This window comes from Chrysemys picta, chromosome 14 (genome assembly GCF_011386835.1).
Source record: "Chrysemys picta bellii isolate R12L10 chromosome 14, ASM1138683v2, whole genome shotgun sequence".
NCBI lineage: Eukaryota > Metazoa > Chordata > Testudines > Emydidae > Chrysemys > Chrysemys picta.
The window spans coordinates 29,736,027-29,752,107 of record NC_088804.1 but is presented as its reverse complement, the minus strand read 5'-3'; positions in this window follow the sequence as shown (position 1 = coordinate 29,752,107).

Sequence of the window (16,081 nt, the reverse complement as noted above, 5' to 3'; positions counted from 1 at the left end):
TTGACTGATGGACTCCCAAGTTACAGAACCCCAAAACTGGTTCCCTTATGCTGCCTTGTACTGTTAAACTGAGAGGTACAAATGACTGAATGAATCAGACCTCACTGAAATCGATGGCTGTGAACTTACCCTTCAATTAACATAACTAAGGATAAGTTAATGATAAGCCCCCCATCAAAGGCAAAAGAAGTTTTTTTAATGAGAGGCAGGAGGTTGCTAAAGTTTGAGAGTCATGGGTGGCAACTTTATTTGGGGGTGAGGGGAATGTAATCAAAGTCTTTGTAGAAATTTACATTTCAATACATCTTGAGAGGGGAGGATAGAGTTATTAGGGGGCAGAGGAGTGGGGGGAATAGGAGAAGAGGTGTTTGGGGAGGCAGTTAGGGAAGGGGAGAGAGGTTGGGGAATCAGAGGAGAGAGGCATGGCACCTCCAGCTTTGCCAGTACATCCTAACCCTCTGCATTCCCAACTCCGCCCTCTTTCAGCAATGCCTCTACATGGCCCATTAATGTAACTGATGGGTGTATCGGGTTAGGGGGCTGGCTAGCTCCTTAAGCAACTTGTGAGACATGATATGTACACTCCCTAAATGACCACTAACTCCCATCTACAACTTTATCTTTTCCTGTTTAAAAAAGTAGGAAAATCAATGGCAAAAAGTGATGTCAACATAAAATTATGATTGTTTGGTGAGCTGTCACCCCCTTGCAGAATGCTGAGTTGAGCAAAATGAAGCTTCTGGAAACCAAGAAATGCAGATTTAAGGCTTCTTATACAACCTTAACTCTGACCTCTTTCAGTAATGCCGCAATAACACACCCACACCCACCTTTACTCTGCCAAGATGTACAAGCACTTCACCTCCTTTTTCAACCCTTCTTTCTCACCTACAGGATTCCATCTAACACCTTTAAAGGACAAAAAAGAAAAAATAAACATTTCCATTGCCATCTGCCTGAAACTTGGCCTTTGGCACTATAAGATTCTATTTACACTCACACTTAGCCAGTTCCCCAGAAAGAATACTACACCACATGTTTACAATTAAAATCCATTTCCATTACAACTCACTTACATTTCTTCAAGGATATGGCCTCAACCTACACTTTCATTTAATTATCATTAAAATATAAGAATCCTCTCATGTTCCACCTCACTGCTGACAATATCCTTTGTAATACAAGCCCTATGCCCTGCGCCCTGCTCCCACATTACCTATACAATTCTGCTTAGAAATGATGCATACTTCATCTTCAAAGTACACACACACACATCTCTTCCCTTTCCTCACACATGAGGGGTTTGAAAACATAGATCTCCCTATATTACAATCACATTGCTGTCCTGACTCCCATACCTGAGAGTAAGCCACAGATCTCACAAACATACTTCTAACAAGCAGAGCTAACTACTGCCTCCACCATTCCATACTACACCTGACACAAACCATACTCTAACAGGAGTGTATGCAGATAATAAATGCTTAGACTGCTCTCTTTTCCCAGCTCGCTACTGACAATACCCATTGCCATAAAACCCCTGTGCCCTTCTAATTATGTAACACAGAGAATTCTGCAAATAATGAATACTGGATCCTTAAGGTACACCAAGAGCTCATACACATCAGAGTGAACAACACAGATCTCCTCATACACGTGTCTCCTGATACCATATTCACACGCACCTCAAGATAATCCACGATCTCATTTCACAAACGCACATTTACCAAGCAAGCCCAACTACTTTCTCCACTATTTAGTATAGGTACAACTAACACCCAACATACTGACTGCACCTATAGTGTAGGCAAATAATTCCCATGGACAACTGCCAGCTCCAAAGGAACAGAGGGAAGGTTGTGTGGGCAACTTCCCTTCCCCAGCCTCCTTTTTTGTCCTCTAATAAATGGAATTCTGTGGGTGAGAATGAGTAGGAGTAAAAGGACATGAAGAGCTTGTACTATGGGGTTGGCACAGTAAAGGTAAGTGTGTTAAGGGGGTGTACTGGGACATTGTTGAAAAAGGGCAGAGTTAAGGTTGCATGGGCAAACTTAACTGCATTTTCTGGTTTTCAGAAGTCCGAGTTTTGCTCAACTCAATGTTCTGCAAGGGGATGATATATCATGAAGCAATCCTAACTCTGTGTTAACAGAGTTTTTTGCCATTGAATTAGCTAATATGCTTGATATCAATTGATGTATTTCCAAATATCATTATTTTACAGAGCTTTTTCCCCAATCATCAAGATGCTGACCAAAATAATAATTAAATGCAATTATTATAAACATAGCAGTCATAATTAAATATACTTAAAAATCTAAACATTGAAAATAACTAGAACAGAAATAGCATTATATTTGCTTTTTAAAGAACCAAGAGTCAGCTGTAAGAATATTGCCATAATAGTGAGCATCACAAGCATAACACTCAAGTAGCAATGATAGATGGAGAAATATATCAAAAATGGAATACAAGTTACAGTAATAAGTCCCAATTATTCATTTTGAAACCTTGGCATCCATTGGAGTTTGCAGGAATGGGCCCAGAATCTTGACTCTCTCAATGAAGTCCCCACTTCAGGCAAAATAATTAATCTTCTAATATATAAATCCCACCATGCAACAGATTGTTCAGCACATTTACTGGACTATTTCTATTGTCATAATATTTTAAGATTAGGTGAACCAAAATGAACACAGTGCTTCAAATGGGGATATAGCATTTCTTTATAAGTCATCTTCACAGCAAATAGACCATGGCTAACAGTGCGGAGCCTGGATCCACCATCCTGGTCACTGCATAACATGGAGAGCTGGTTGGGAAATTTTATTTTTCCCAATGGTGAAAAATTTAGACTAGGATGGGAATTCTTGCATTTTTTGTTGAAAGTTTGCAATCAAAACTCAAATTTTGAAGAAAAAGTGAACACCAAACAAAACATTTGTTCCCACTCACAAACTAAATGAAGTGCTTTCAACAAACAGAGAGACAGCTTTTCCTCCCCCCCAGAATCTGTTTTGTCCCCAAAAAAGTGTATTGACAGAAAAAAATCAACTGGTTCTAATAGATAGATATTCATGTCTTAGAACTAAATAAAGTGTTTTGTTTATAGAGAAATTTTAAATATATAGTATAGCTCCGAAGGGGGACTGTGAGGGAGCTATTCGTTATGGCTTGCATTCGGCAACAATGGCAGTCTGGGAAGCAAGAGAGCAAATTGGGGCAAAGGACACTGACCCGGGGAAAAAACAGAAAGAAAACAGCTTGGCCCTTTGTCGCGATGGGAGGGTATCTTTTCCCCTTTATTAGGCCAACTATTGGACAATTAAAGAAGGCCAATCCTAGGCAGGTTCATGGCAAGTTACAGCCATGTATAGAAGGGAGAGCCCTGCTCAGGGGAGTTAAAGATACTTCAGGAGAAGTTCCTGTAAGAGACAATGCTGTTCAGATTCTCAGGAGAGTGTTTCTGTGCCTGTACATTACTCCCAACCCTCCCTTTAGTTTAGCATGCCTCACATGCACCGTATGGCAGCACTTCTAGCATTCTTGTGCTTCTGCCATCCTCCACACTACACCCAGTGACTGCAATGACCTTCTTTTCTAAGTGTGGCACGCACCCACCCTCTCCATTCAAATCTCTTTTCGCAGCGATGCTAACTATGCTGTCAGTAAGCCATCACTACTTCAATTCCTTATTCCACTCCCCTCCCCAAACCCTAAACTCATCTCCATCCTCTGGGCCTCCCAGTCTGTGTTGTCTGATCTTTGTCTCTCTTAGATTGGAAGCTCTTGGGGCAGGGACTGTATCTTTTTTTTGTCTAGAGCTGAGCACTCTGTCAGTGCATAACAAATTACATGTAGAAAGAAGAAAGGGTGCCGTGGCAACTATTCCCTTTTCAAACGGAATCATTACCATAGCACAGTGATCCTTTAGCTCCTAGCAGCCGCAAATGGAACAGGGAGATGTTAGTGTTCACTGCTTCCGATCTCATTATACAAACTACTCAGAGGAGCAGGGGGATACATTTGGAGAGCTTTCATGTGGTTAAAGCATCAGGGGAAATTCATTCTTTGATATCCCCTTGTTCAGAGTATCTGCCTCACTTTGTGTCTGCCCCTGGACAGGCAAGTCCATAAAAATATTATAGGACTGTTGAAAAGAGATCAAGAAAAGGGGGTGGGGGAAAGCCTTTAATTAAAAAGAGACAAAAATATATTTGGAAAATGTTTCTCAGTGATTTTAATTCAAAACCAGACCACCTATCCAAACCTCATCATTAAAAGTCAGATTTACTTTTCATGCATACAGGTCAATACAATGTTTCCCCCTATAATACTCCTAATGGATTCTAAAGCACTCAGAATGAAGCAATCATTAATATATCCATGCAATGCTGCCTCTCTCCCCACAGTGGGAAGTACCATCCCTGTTTCACAAACAGGTAATAGAATCTCTAAAATTAAGTGACTTGCCCAACAGTAGATAGGCTTTGTAGCAGAGCCAAGCATTGAACTCAGACCGCCTGAGTCCCAGGCCATCCTTTAAGCACAAAGCCACCCTTCTATCTTTTTTTCCGTTTTCAGTTACACACACACACACACATTTGGACAACCATTTTGGATAGAAAGTGAAGGATACTATATCTGAAATATGTCCATTTTTTAGGGGGGTGGGAGGGAGGGCACTGTTTGTGTCCAATTAAAAACATGGCAAAAACTTGAGCAATGTAGCAACTGACACAAGCTTTACCTGGCACCCAGATAAATATATTTCAAACAGTAATAGTGATTAACAATGATTCAGTACTTCTCTGAATAAGGCGCTATCTGACATGCTTCAAACTTCATGTCCACCAGCCCATCCAAAAAGATCAAGAGAGTTTGGACAATCAAAGAAAGATAACACTGCTCTACAGCCAAAATGCTTCTGAAATAAATGTAGTCAAACTTTACTAATTCTGGGTCACTGAGAACGAAAATGATGCTTAAAATTGATGAATGGCTCTAGTTTTCGAGATATGCTATTGTGTCAGTATATACGACCCTTGACTTGGGAATGGCGGAGGATAAGTGAGTTATAAAGGGAAGGGATCTCAATTTAAACCAGAAATGACTAAAATACATCTTTGACTGGATCTATGAATAAATCTATGACTGGGTTTGGACAGTACTTGCTTTTTAGGCAAAACAATGAATGATGCAATCTGAAGCTGGTATTGCGTCATACATGATAGGAATTGCATCATGTTATTCCTAGAAGTCATGAATGATGCAATCATAACGAAGCTTACATCACTCTGCTGAACAAATTGTCCTATATCAGCTCTAGAAATTATACAGTGTCATGCTCTCTTATTTGTCAGTGTTTGAGTTTGCAAAGGGACACATTTCTGTTTAGCCAAAGTGAGCAGAGATGCCTCGTACTTGTGTGAACAGTGCAGATAACTTCTGCTAGGTTTGTGGTGAAGTGACTTTTGCATCACAAAAGCGCAGTATAACCACTATGGTTAAGAAAGCCAAACACCTTTATTTTGGCTGCAAAACTGGAGATCAGGACAAGAGGTGGGCCCCACACATATGCTGCAACACTTGTGCAACAAATCTTCGCCAGTGGTTGAACAGGAAAAGAAAATCTATGCCTTTTGCAATGCCAATGATTTGGAGAGAGCCAACAGATCATATGAGCAATTGTTACTTCTGCATGGTGTCTCCAGTTGGGAAAGGTGTGTCAAAGAAGAAAAAGTGGACTGTGCATTATCCAAACATTCCATCAACTATATGCCCAGTACCCCACGGAAAAGGACTGCCGGTTCCTGATGCACCAGAATCATTCTCACTTGAGTCAGACGAGGAAGAGGATGAAACTTCTGGTCCTGAACCATCAATGTCACAGGACCCACATTTTCTCCCATCCTCCTCCTCTGAACCACACCTCATAACACAAGGTGAACTGAATGACCTTGTCAGGGATTTGGAACTACCCAAGAGTAAGGCAGACCTGTTGGGCTCCAGACTACAGCAGTGGAATCTCCTGGCAGGTGATGTTAGGGTTTCCATGTTCCATGACCCTCAAAAGGATCTTGTCCCATTCTTCTTCATGGAAGGTGATCTTGTAGCCTGCAACAACATCGATGGTGTGATGGAAGCCCTCAACATCATTCACGATCCAGATGAGTGGAGACTGTTCATTGATTCATCAAAGACAAGTCTTAAAGCTGTTTTACTGCATAATGGCAATGGTTTGCCATCAATTCCAGTTGGTTATGCAGTCCATATGAAGGAAACCTATGACCACATGAAATAACTTTTGAGGTGCATAAACTATGACCAACATCAGTGGCAGCTTTGTGGCGATTTGAAGGTTGTTGCTCTCTTGCTTGTTCTGTAGACTGGATAAACAAAGTACTGCAGTTTTCTCTGCGAATGTGATAGTCATGCAAGAGATTCCCACTACATCAAGCAAGATTGGCCACTCCGACAGTCATTGGAGCCTGGGAGGAAAAGTGTTCAGCATCCACCACTTGTTGAATCAAGGAAGATTTTGTTACCACCCTTACACATCAAGCTGGGTCTGATGAAGAACTTTGTCAAGGCCATTGACAAAACACAAGCAGCTTTCAAGTACCTCCGTGGAAAATTTCCAAGGTTAAGTGAAGTTAAGATAAAGGAAGGTGTCTTTGTTGGTCCTCAGATTCATGAACTTCTTCGAGATGATGCATTTGACCATGCACTGCGTGTCAAGGAAAAGACGGCATGGAAAGCCTTCCAGTTAGTGGCAATACATTTTCTCAGAAACAACAAGGCAGACAACTATAGGTTGTTGGTGGAAAACCTCCTCAAGGCATACAAAAGCCTTGGTTGCAACATGTCACTAAAGATACATTTTTTGCACTCTCATCTAGATTTTTTCCACCGAACTGCGGAGCAGTGAGCGACGAGCACGGCGAGCGATTTCACCAGGACATTGCAACAATGGAGAAACGCTGTCAGGGCAAATGGAGCCCATCAATGCTAGCAGACTATTGCTGGACAGTGACAAGAGATGCTCCATTTAATGAATACAAGAGACAAGCCAAGAAGCGCTGAGTAGACACTGAATAGGACTAAACTATGTACATAATAGTTTTTTGCCTTTTGTTTCATAATACATTTTATTTATATAACCCTTTTACTGATTTTTAAAGTGTTACATAAACAGGACAGGTGAAATATTATCATGTAAAGCAACCATAAACACATGAAAAGACCTAGGTTTACAATTTATGATTAAAATTCTACTATCTACACAATATACATAGACATCAAATGTAAAAACTTAAATATCTTAGAAACAGTAGCCAATCAGTTGTTTTAATTGTCATATTTGAGTTCAGCACATCAAAATACATCATAAATAGCACATTTTATCTCTGAAGCAGACGACTTCTCAAAAATTGTAGACCAGTGTAATTTGTCTATATGTCCTCCTCATCAGAAACGACGGGTGCCTGATGTGTCTGAAAACAGAAAGGTGTGAATGTGTGGCCACTTCAATGGGGATTCCAAGTTATGAGTGGATATGTGGCTCTTATAAGAATGTGATTAGCCATTTCTTGTAAATTATTCACTTGGAGAGAGACAGTGTGCTAGGTAGCATTTAACATAATTAGTCTATTTCCTTAGCTTCCAAGTTAGAGGTGAATATTACATTGCAGTCAATAGCAAATAGAGGTACTAGCACTTGAAGTAATGCAGGTAACTCTGTGGTGTTCCCGGTTCCCATTTAAAATACCTACACAGCCAAATATCAAAATAAACTGAGATTTATGTGGTGCTTTGTGCAATTCCAGCTACCCATTGTGAAGTCTAATGAAAGATTATACACGGAGGGTTAGTTCTTTAAGGGAAGGGTGGTAATAAGAAAGCTGATATTTTTGAGTGTACACAAACACACAATGTACCTAAAAAATTAGCTAAATGGAAATTATAGCTGTGAGCCACAAATGATAATACAAATACACTTGTTTGAAAATATTGTAATAAAGATATAATAACGGGCCAGTGTTATACTTTTAAGAAATTAGGAATGGATGTAAAGATTTATTTCACAGAACAAAAGCACTTAAGCAGGAGTTTATATTACTGTTATTCTTCAGTGATGGTAACAATGGGACTTCAACCTGCCTAACTACAATGATTAATTAAAGGCCTTGTTCAGGATGAGTGAACATCATTATTGTTCTTAAATAGGAAAGGCAGATAACCATTACTGATTATTCCTCAATTCCCAGTCTCACTTGTTAAAGACTAAAGAATAGCAAAGTAGGTTGTGTCATTTCCAGGCAACTATAAAAGGAGTCAAAAATAATGTGATTAGTATGCCAGGCACATAAATTAGAGGGTGAGAGCTGGATAAATTTAAAGATTAAAGTTACAAAGATGACAACCTCCTGCAGGTGCAAACACTGTGGTCATATCTATAAGCTGATGAAACAGAATTTTAGGCTTGTAACACACATTTGAACAAATGCTTATAATTGTATAGAAATCTTTAATAATTCATACATGCAACAAACAGTTGGCTACCTTTACAAAAATCCAAACACCTTTGAATCTTGGATAACTTAGTTATGTCAATAAGAATACTGAGCAAGCCTACCCTAAAATATCAGAGGATCAGACACAAAGCACACATACGCAGCAAATGACCATCAGCGAGGACAGAGTCTTGCACAATGTTAGGATCAAAATGTCCAGGAAACATTTTGTTGGGTGGCTTAGCCAAGGGCTGAGATAACAATAGGTCTATATTCAGATTCCCCAGCAATGGGCAAAATTGGAGCTTTCTGTGAAGATGCTCGAAAGAAGATGTTGGACAGACCAATGAGCTTTATCATGTTAGTGTCAAAGAAGCTTTCAATTTGCCCCCTCAGAAAGGAGGGCTTTGGGTCCCACAAAAAAGACAAGGGATGAGACTTCCCAACCCATTCAATTCAATGGCTTAGTGAACTCCAAGTCGTGGGGCAGGTTGGCTTTTTCCCGATTCTCTCTTTCTACTACTAACAGCAAGGCTTCAGAGCCAGACTTCCATTGGTCACACCATTTCAGAACCTCTCTCTCAAGCTTGGATTCAATGTACTTAGGCATAGGCCTAACTTTAAACAAGTGAATCAGTGGGCACTGGGACTTGCTGAATAAGGATGTGAGTGGGTGCATGTGAGAAAACCTAGTTATTTCTGCTTGATGCAGCATTAGTTCAGGTGTGGCCCCAACACCAGACCTGTCAGATAAATATTTTGACTAGTGAACAACTGAAGCTACATGTGGTCTGAGAAAATGAAATCACAGTAGAGTGACTTTTTATTGTGGGAATTACCTGCAACCTCAAAATCCTTGCAAACGTGTTTGTAAGCAAAATTTCATCAATAATCTTAACAGGGCTTTTTAGCAAATAAGGTAACCCCTTTGGCTCACAGGAACTTTGTATAGTAAAATATTCTATTTTTTTTAATCCCTCAGCAGCTGAATTGAAACATACTAACATAAAATTCTCATGCTTAGGAATGCAAATACAAAAGCAATCAGAAATAGGCACAACCTACGAAAACCAAAATTAGACAGACATATGTAATCAAATAAATATAAACGATTCTTTTCTAGACAGCAGGCACATTACAGTGAAGGACAGATGAAACACTGGAACAAAGGTGATTTGGCTGTACACAGTAAGTTTTTAAGAGACATGAATCAGCCACTACTTGTAACAGATCAAGGGCCAGCTTTTCTAATAAACTGAGCACTGAACAGGTCTCTTAGGCATCTAAGCAAGTTCTGGGGGATGAGCATTTCCAAGAGTCTGGCCCCAAATGTAATTACAAAGTGACATTTTGGAACCACCATTTTTGAATTAGCAGTTTTTCTTTTTTCCAGTTGAGAAGGATGTGTTTCCTTCAATGAACAATGTAGAACAGCCAGCCACATGAAAAATGTTGGGTCTGTATTCTGTAACGATTATAGACTTGGTTTGAGACAACAGAAGAGAAATAGAAACCCACAGAGACAAAAAGTTGTGAAAATGAATTTTCTATGTAATTTTAAGTACGTTTTTGTTTACAGAGAAGGGGGATTTGGTACTAGCTTTGGCCAGAAACCAAAGGGATTAATTTTCTCAGTTTTTGCATATGGGGTAAGCTACAGTCCATGTATGCGACAATTTTCCTGTTGGCTAGAAAATGCTAGCAGCAGTAACTGATTCAACTTGTTTCCATCCTGCTCTTTTTTTTTTTTTTAAATAGTCTGAAAACTGTTGAAATGAGAATGGATGGGGAAAGCTGGCTGTAGGTGAGAAGACAACACAGGACAATGTCATGTGGATGTTTTGTGGTACCATGTATCACTACAGACCTGCTAAGTAGAACATGAAGTCTGAAAGAGTGATTCGACTGTTTAAAAAAAAATTGCCTTGTCACTGAAATGCTTTAAAGTAATCTGTTTTCTTGACTTCTCTTCTAGTTTAGATTATCCACATTTAGATTCCTCAGATGATCTCCCAAGACTTATTTTCAAGGAACATGCTTCTAACGTTTGTTGTAAGTTTACAATATTTTACTTTTTTTTGGAGGATGTTGGCAGGTATGCATTATGAGTGTTCCAAATCCACTGAAGCCCTCCTACAGACTTCAAAAGGCATTGAATCAGGCCCTATATTTCTGATGTTCATTTTTTCCCAGTGAACCCTATATAGCCTATGCAACAGAGTATTTGCTGAATCCAATTGAATAACCCTTCCAAAGGACATTTTCCTTTGTGTCATAGTCTGTAGAAACATCCATCAAAGTTTTAGGAAACCATATATTGTTTTATCCAGGATTTGTTCTGTACTATTTTTTTTTTTCAACTAATAAGCTATACTGGTTGCAGCATTATCTTTCGTATTAAAAATGTGTTATATTTTCCAATAAATGAGACCTACAACAGCACCAAACACTAATGTGTAAATGTATTTCCAGATTCCAGGAAATATAAAGAAAAAAAACAGACAAGTGAATATCTACAGGCCAAAGCCTGAAGCACTTGCGTCATTTTTTATTCAAGAAAATCTTCTATTTCTGTCAATAGGAGTTTTGCATGAGTGAAGACCGAATAAAAACTTCAGGGTTTGGCTCTGCATCATGTCAAGAAGTATCCTGCCATGTCAGCTAATTATATTCTGCACTGAAAGGTAGTTTCCTGCAGCACAAATAGGATTTTATTAAATAAAATTACTAACATAATCAGAGTTCCGTGTCCTAATATGAATGGTGAGAATCAAGTTACTCTTGCCAATTTCAGATCGTTTACAACATTTTCTGTGAATGCCTAAGTATGTGGCAGAAACTTCTATGCCTTTGATTCTGTGCCAAGGGTTTATAAATTAGGTCACCATTATAATAGAAGAGAACGTTTCCTTTCTGTCTACATGCAGTAGACTTGGGGCCTGATCCAAAACGCACTGACTTCAATGGGGAGTCTGTCCATTTGAAGTGACTGTCTTTGGATCAAGCCCTAGGAGTACAATAGCCCACCTGTTTTGGATGAACACACACTGATATACAAGTTGTTACATTACTCATCTTTCCAGCAGGATTAAGAGCAGATTTCCTATCAGATTCTAGGATGCTGCCTAGCATGCACAAATATCATTTTTAAGATAACACCAGTACCTATATTGAGATTTTTTTCCATCTATCTTCAAAACTTTTACATTTTTCTATTAGAAGATTAGAACTTGGAATTTTGTGGATTTTTTTTCTATAAAACATCTTGCGTTCTGATAGTTAATGCAATAATCAAGTATGTATGGAAAGAGAAACTACAATGAAGGGATCAAATATAAAAAAAGTGTAAATTCCAACACTCTTAGCCCAGTTACATTTTCTAATGTTAAAATGTAACATGTTTATGGTCACACAGATATATAAAGTAATGAGTACTATGAAGTCCTGAGTAAAAACAGGGAAATTGCCAGTAAAAGATATCAAGGGGAATGATTCTATGCCTTTATACCAGTTTTACAATAGTGAATCACAGCTAATTTCAATTATTCTCTATTTACATCAGTATAGTCAGAGGAGCATCAGACCTAATATCTTTAAGTGTAGCTCTATGAAATAGCTTCAGAACTATGCCATACAGTTCTGGCAATTTAGTGCATATATAGCAGGTTCCTCACGTTATACAATTGCATATTTTAGCTATGGAAAATGTGGTAGCAGTACCATCTAGAGGAATTCTAAAGAATAGCTGCCTCCCAGAGAACTGAATTGCTATACAAAAGAACTTAATTTAAATCCCAATGGGCAGAAATTCATAAGACCAACAGTAGTTTATCTTTGTTTAGCCCCTGTGAAAAATTACCCTCACAAGCTACTGCCAAAACTTGCATATTTGCCCCAAATAAGTACTTAGGCAGTCACCCATTTGAATGCACTATCTGTCTTGCCAATAAAAACTTCAGTTTTCTTGCAGGGACAATGAGTACATGCAAGTACAGACTGAGGGGCTGGTTTTGAAATGCATCTCTCAGTCAGTACTTCATTGTATTCTTAATTACAAACAGTATGTTTAACATTCCAACTCTCCTTCAGCATGGGGAAGGGTATCAAAATGAATTAACAAGCATGATGAAGTAACATGCACTGTTTGTAATGATCTTGGGAGAGACTTGGAATGGTATTATCAGAGTGAGGAGCTTAGCTGTCATTTATGTATTTGAAAAATCTGTGCCTAAATAAGTATAATGGAGGGGTTTTTTGCACTCATGTTTCAGATGAGGACTTACTTTTAAATTCTGTACATATTTATAATCCCCCAACACTTTAGGTAAGAGTTAAATTTTACCCCAGTCTCTTTGGTCTATGGTGAGAGACAGTTGATTGTCCCTTTCCACCGGAGTAGGGTTGTGTACGCCCACACACCCACACAGGATACTTTAGGATGAGCGGTGCTAATGAAAATGTAAAATGTCATCATTATAATCTATTTTATTATCCCTATTATCTATAAAGTCGTGGCTTATCTGTAAAGAACTTTTATGGTATGCTGCAGAAACGCTTAGAGTCCCCAAAAGGTTCCGTTCAGACAGGGAGACGTAGTCTCGATCCCAAAGAGCTATGTTTGTGACATAATTTTCACCTGTGAAACCAAGGGTGGTGTTACACTCAAGGGATTATGGCCAAGTGGGGAACACAAACTGCAGCAGATAAACTCGGTATAGAAAATCATTCCTTTTTCATCTCACTGTCCTCAGAGGGGGTGGGAGGGTGAAGGTGGAAGACATATCAGAAGTATATGAACAAGATAGAGCAGGCTTGTTTTGAATAAGTTGGTCAATGTTTCCTGTCTGCCTTCATCTGCCATTTAAGGACAGAGGGTCTGATTCACCACTGCCTTACACCTTGTATAGTCCTCTACAGAGCAGTGAAAGAGAGTGGAGATTGGGAAAGGAACAAATAAGCCACATGAGACAGACACTATGTTTTATGGATGTTTGGAAAACACTCAGAGACCAGACTAATGGTTGCAGTGTGAGAACTTGAACAGCATTAGGTTTGTTCCTATGCGTGGGCCTGGAGAATCTTCCCCAGAGAACAGACCAGGGTAAGTTTTATGCTGCCAATGATTTCAGGAGACTTGTAGACTATAGCAGCACACACTGTGGAGAAAAGATGCTGGTCTGAAGTAGTTAATGTTTCAGTTTAGAAAAACAAATAGTTATAATAAAATCAGGGTCTTTTTGTTTTCAGCAGTAAAGGAAAAAAGCCAAAGAACTCCAAGCCAAACACTCCAGCATGCCACTTTCCATAGAGACTCCCAAGGACAGGCACTCCCATTTCATGCCATGCTGTTCTTTGTGGATTGTTTCTTGTATTTTGGAGTCAGATGAAGCTGATGGAACAACACCCTAGTGCCTACTCAGCCCACCTTAGCCCATGCATGCAGCTCTGCGGCAGAAATATTTGACACACAATACATCATAATGGATACTTTGGAGGTTCAGTTAAACTGCAGTATAGAGCAGAACTGGCACTGTTATAGTATGCTAGAAGGCTATGCTGTTATTTCGAGTAATTGTATATCTAGGGTTTTTTCCTTCCCTGTGATTTTAGTTTCAGCATTTCATCTTTTCTTTGATTTTACTGGTTATACTTAGCTAGGTAGCTAAGTGAATTTCTATTTTTATTTTTATGCTCCCTGTGAGGAAAATCTCATTTCACATAAGGTATTTTTAAAAAAATATACACCATTGTCCCTTGACTTCTCAGGGCTTTTCAAGTTTCAGTCACACCAGAATTTAAATGCTGCTGCTAGAAATAGTTTGACCTTGCCAGTCACCTCTTTTGCTTTTGGATAATGCAAGGCACCTTCCAACTTCCACTTACAGAGCATCTTTGAAAAGCTCAATAGGGGGGGTTGCCTTAAACTTTTGTCCTCCACCCCTCGAATTCACCATTTAGCATCAGATGTATTTAATGCACTAGGAAAAATATATTGGAGTGGAGTGATTTTTTGTTTACAAGATTACAGTGATGGCAAGCCTCTAAGCGGTACAGACATGTTATATCTTCACTCAGTGCCGTACCTTAATGAACTAATGCTACTCTGGGTACAACATGGGCTCTCCGAGCTATCTGAAACTGAACAGTTTTAGTTCACGGGGGCTGAGAGAAGCTTTTCAGCTGTTTGAGCTCACATAGTTTCACATCCTATGAATTTTACTTTCAAAGAACCCTGAAACCCATTTGAAACCTTTGAGTGTCATTGTTTTTTAAATTAAGCCACCACACTGAATCATCCCTTATCTCACCTGACCAGGATTTCCAGCCCAGGAAAGACTACATCCCACAGCTACATCCCCAAAGGAGACCTAGACTCTGCAAGTATTACTATGGGACCTACTATGTCAATGAGATGTAGTGCTAGTATAGGAGTGACTATGCTAATACCTTGGTTCAGCTCCCACCTCCACCACCACCACCTGTCCCCTGTCCCCCAAGCCTGCCCACTGCAAACAGGAGTTCCTTGAAGCACAAGTCAGGCTTACGAATGTGCTTGTGTATTACTGAGCAGTGCTTTGGCTCCTACCAACCCACTACTGGCTGCTTACTAGGTGTTGATGTCCACCCCCAGCCTAGTTTTCCTGGTGTGACTGGTGCAGTTTACACTCCCAGTAGGTGGCATGCTGTATACTTCTTCAGTGGGGGCAGGAGAGTAAACTCTGCCTGTTCAGTACTTTTGGTGGGAACTGGCAGCTTGCCTTTCCTGTTTCTTCTGAAACAGGACCAAAAGACCCCTTCATTCCTACTATTAAATCTCCTTCTACGGCACTCAAACAAACACCTGGAGCTGACTGAGCTACTCAGTATATAGGAGGTTGCTATTTCCAGTGGTCAATGCAAGCATGATCATCAAGTGCACTTTTATATAAATCTGTCACAAAATTTTAGAACAAATATTTAGGTGGTGTCTGGGGAACAAAAAAAAAAAATTTCTTCAACCCAGTTAGTTTTTTAGTATGTTATTAGCCAGCTACATTTTAAACTTTAGAATGTCTCACACTGACAAGATGAAAGTAACAGCAAAAGAACACATTACCATTTGCAACCCGAGTACATGGTTTTTTGCTGCCTGTGTCAAGAAGCAATCAATAAGTCATAAATATACAGTGAGAATGCTTTAAAACAGGGGTCGGCAACATTCGGCACGCGGCTCGCCAGGATAAGCACCCTAGCGGGCTGGGCCAATTCATTTACCTGCTGACGTGGCAGGTTCGGCCGATCGCGGCCCCCACTGGCCATGGTTTGCTGTCCTGGGCCAATGGGGGCGGCGGGAAGCCGCGGCCAGCAAATCCCTCAGCCCGCGCCACTTCCCGCCACCCCCATTGGCCCGGGACGGCGAACCACGGAAAGTGGGGGCCACGATCGGCTGAACCTGCCGCGTCAGCAGGTAAATAAACTGGCACGGCCCACAGGGTGCTTACCCTGGCGAGCCGCATGCCGAACGTTGCCTACCCCTGCTTTAAAATATAAAACATAGCACACTTATTGTCAGGGTTATTTCTGTT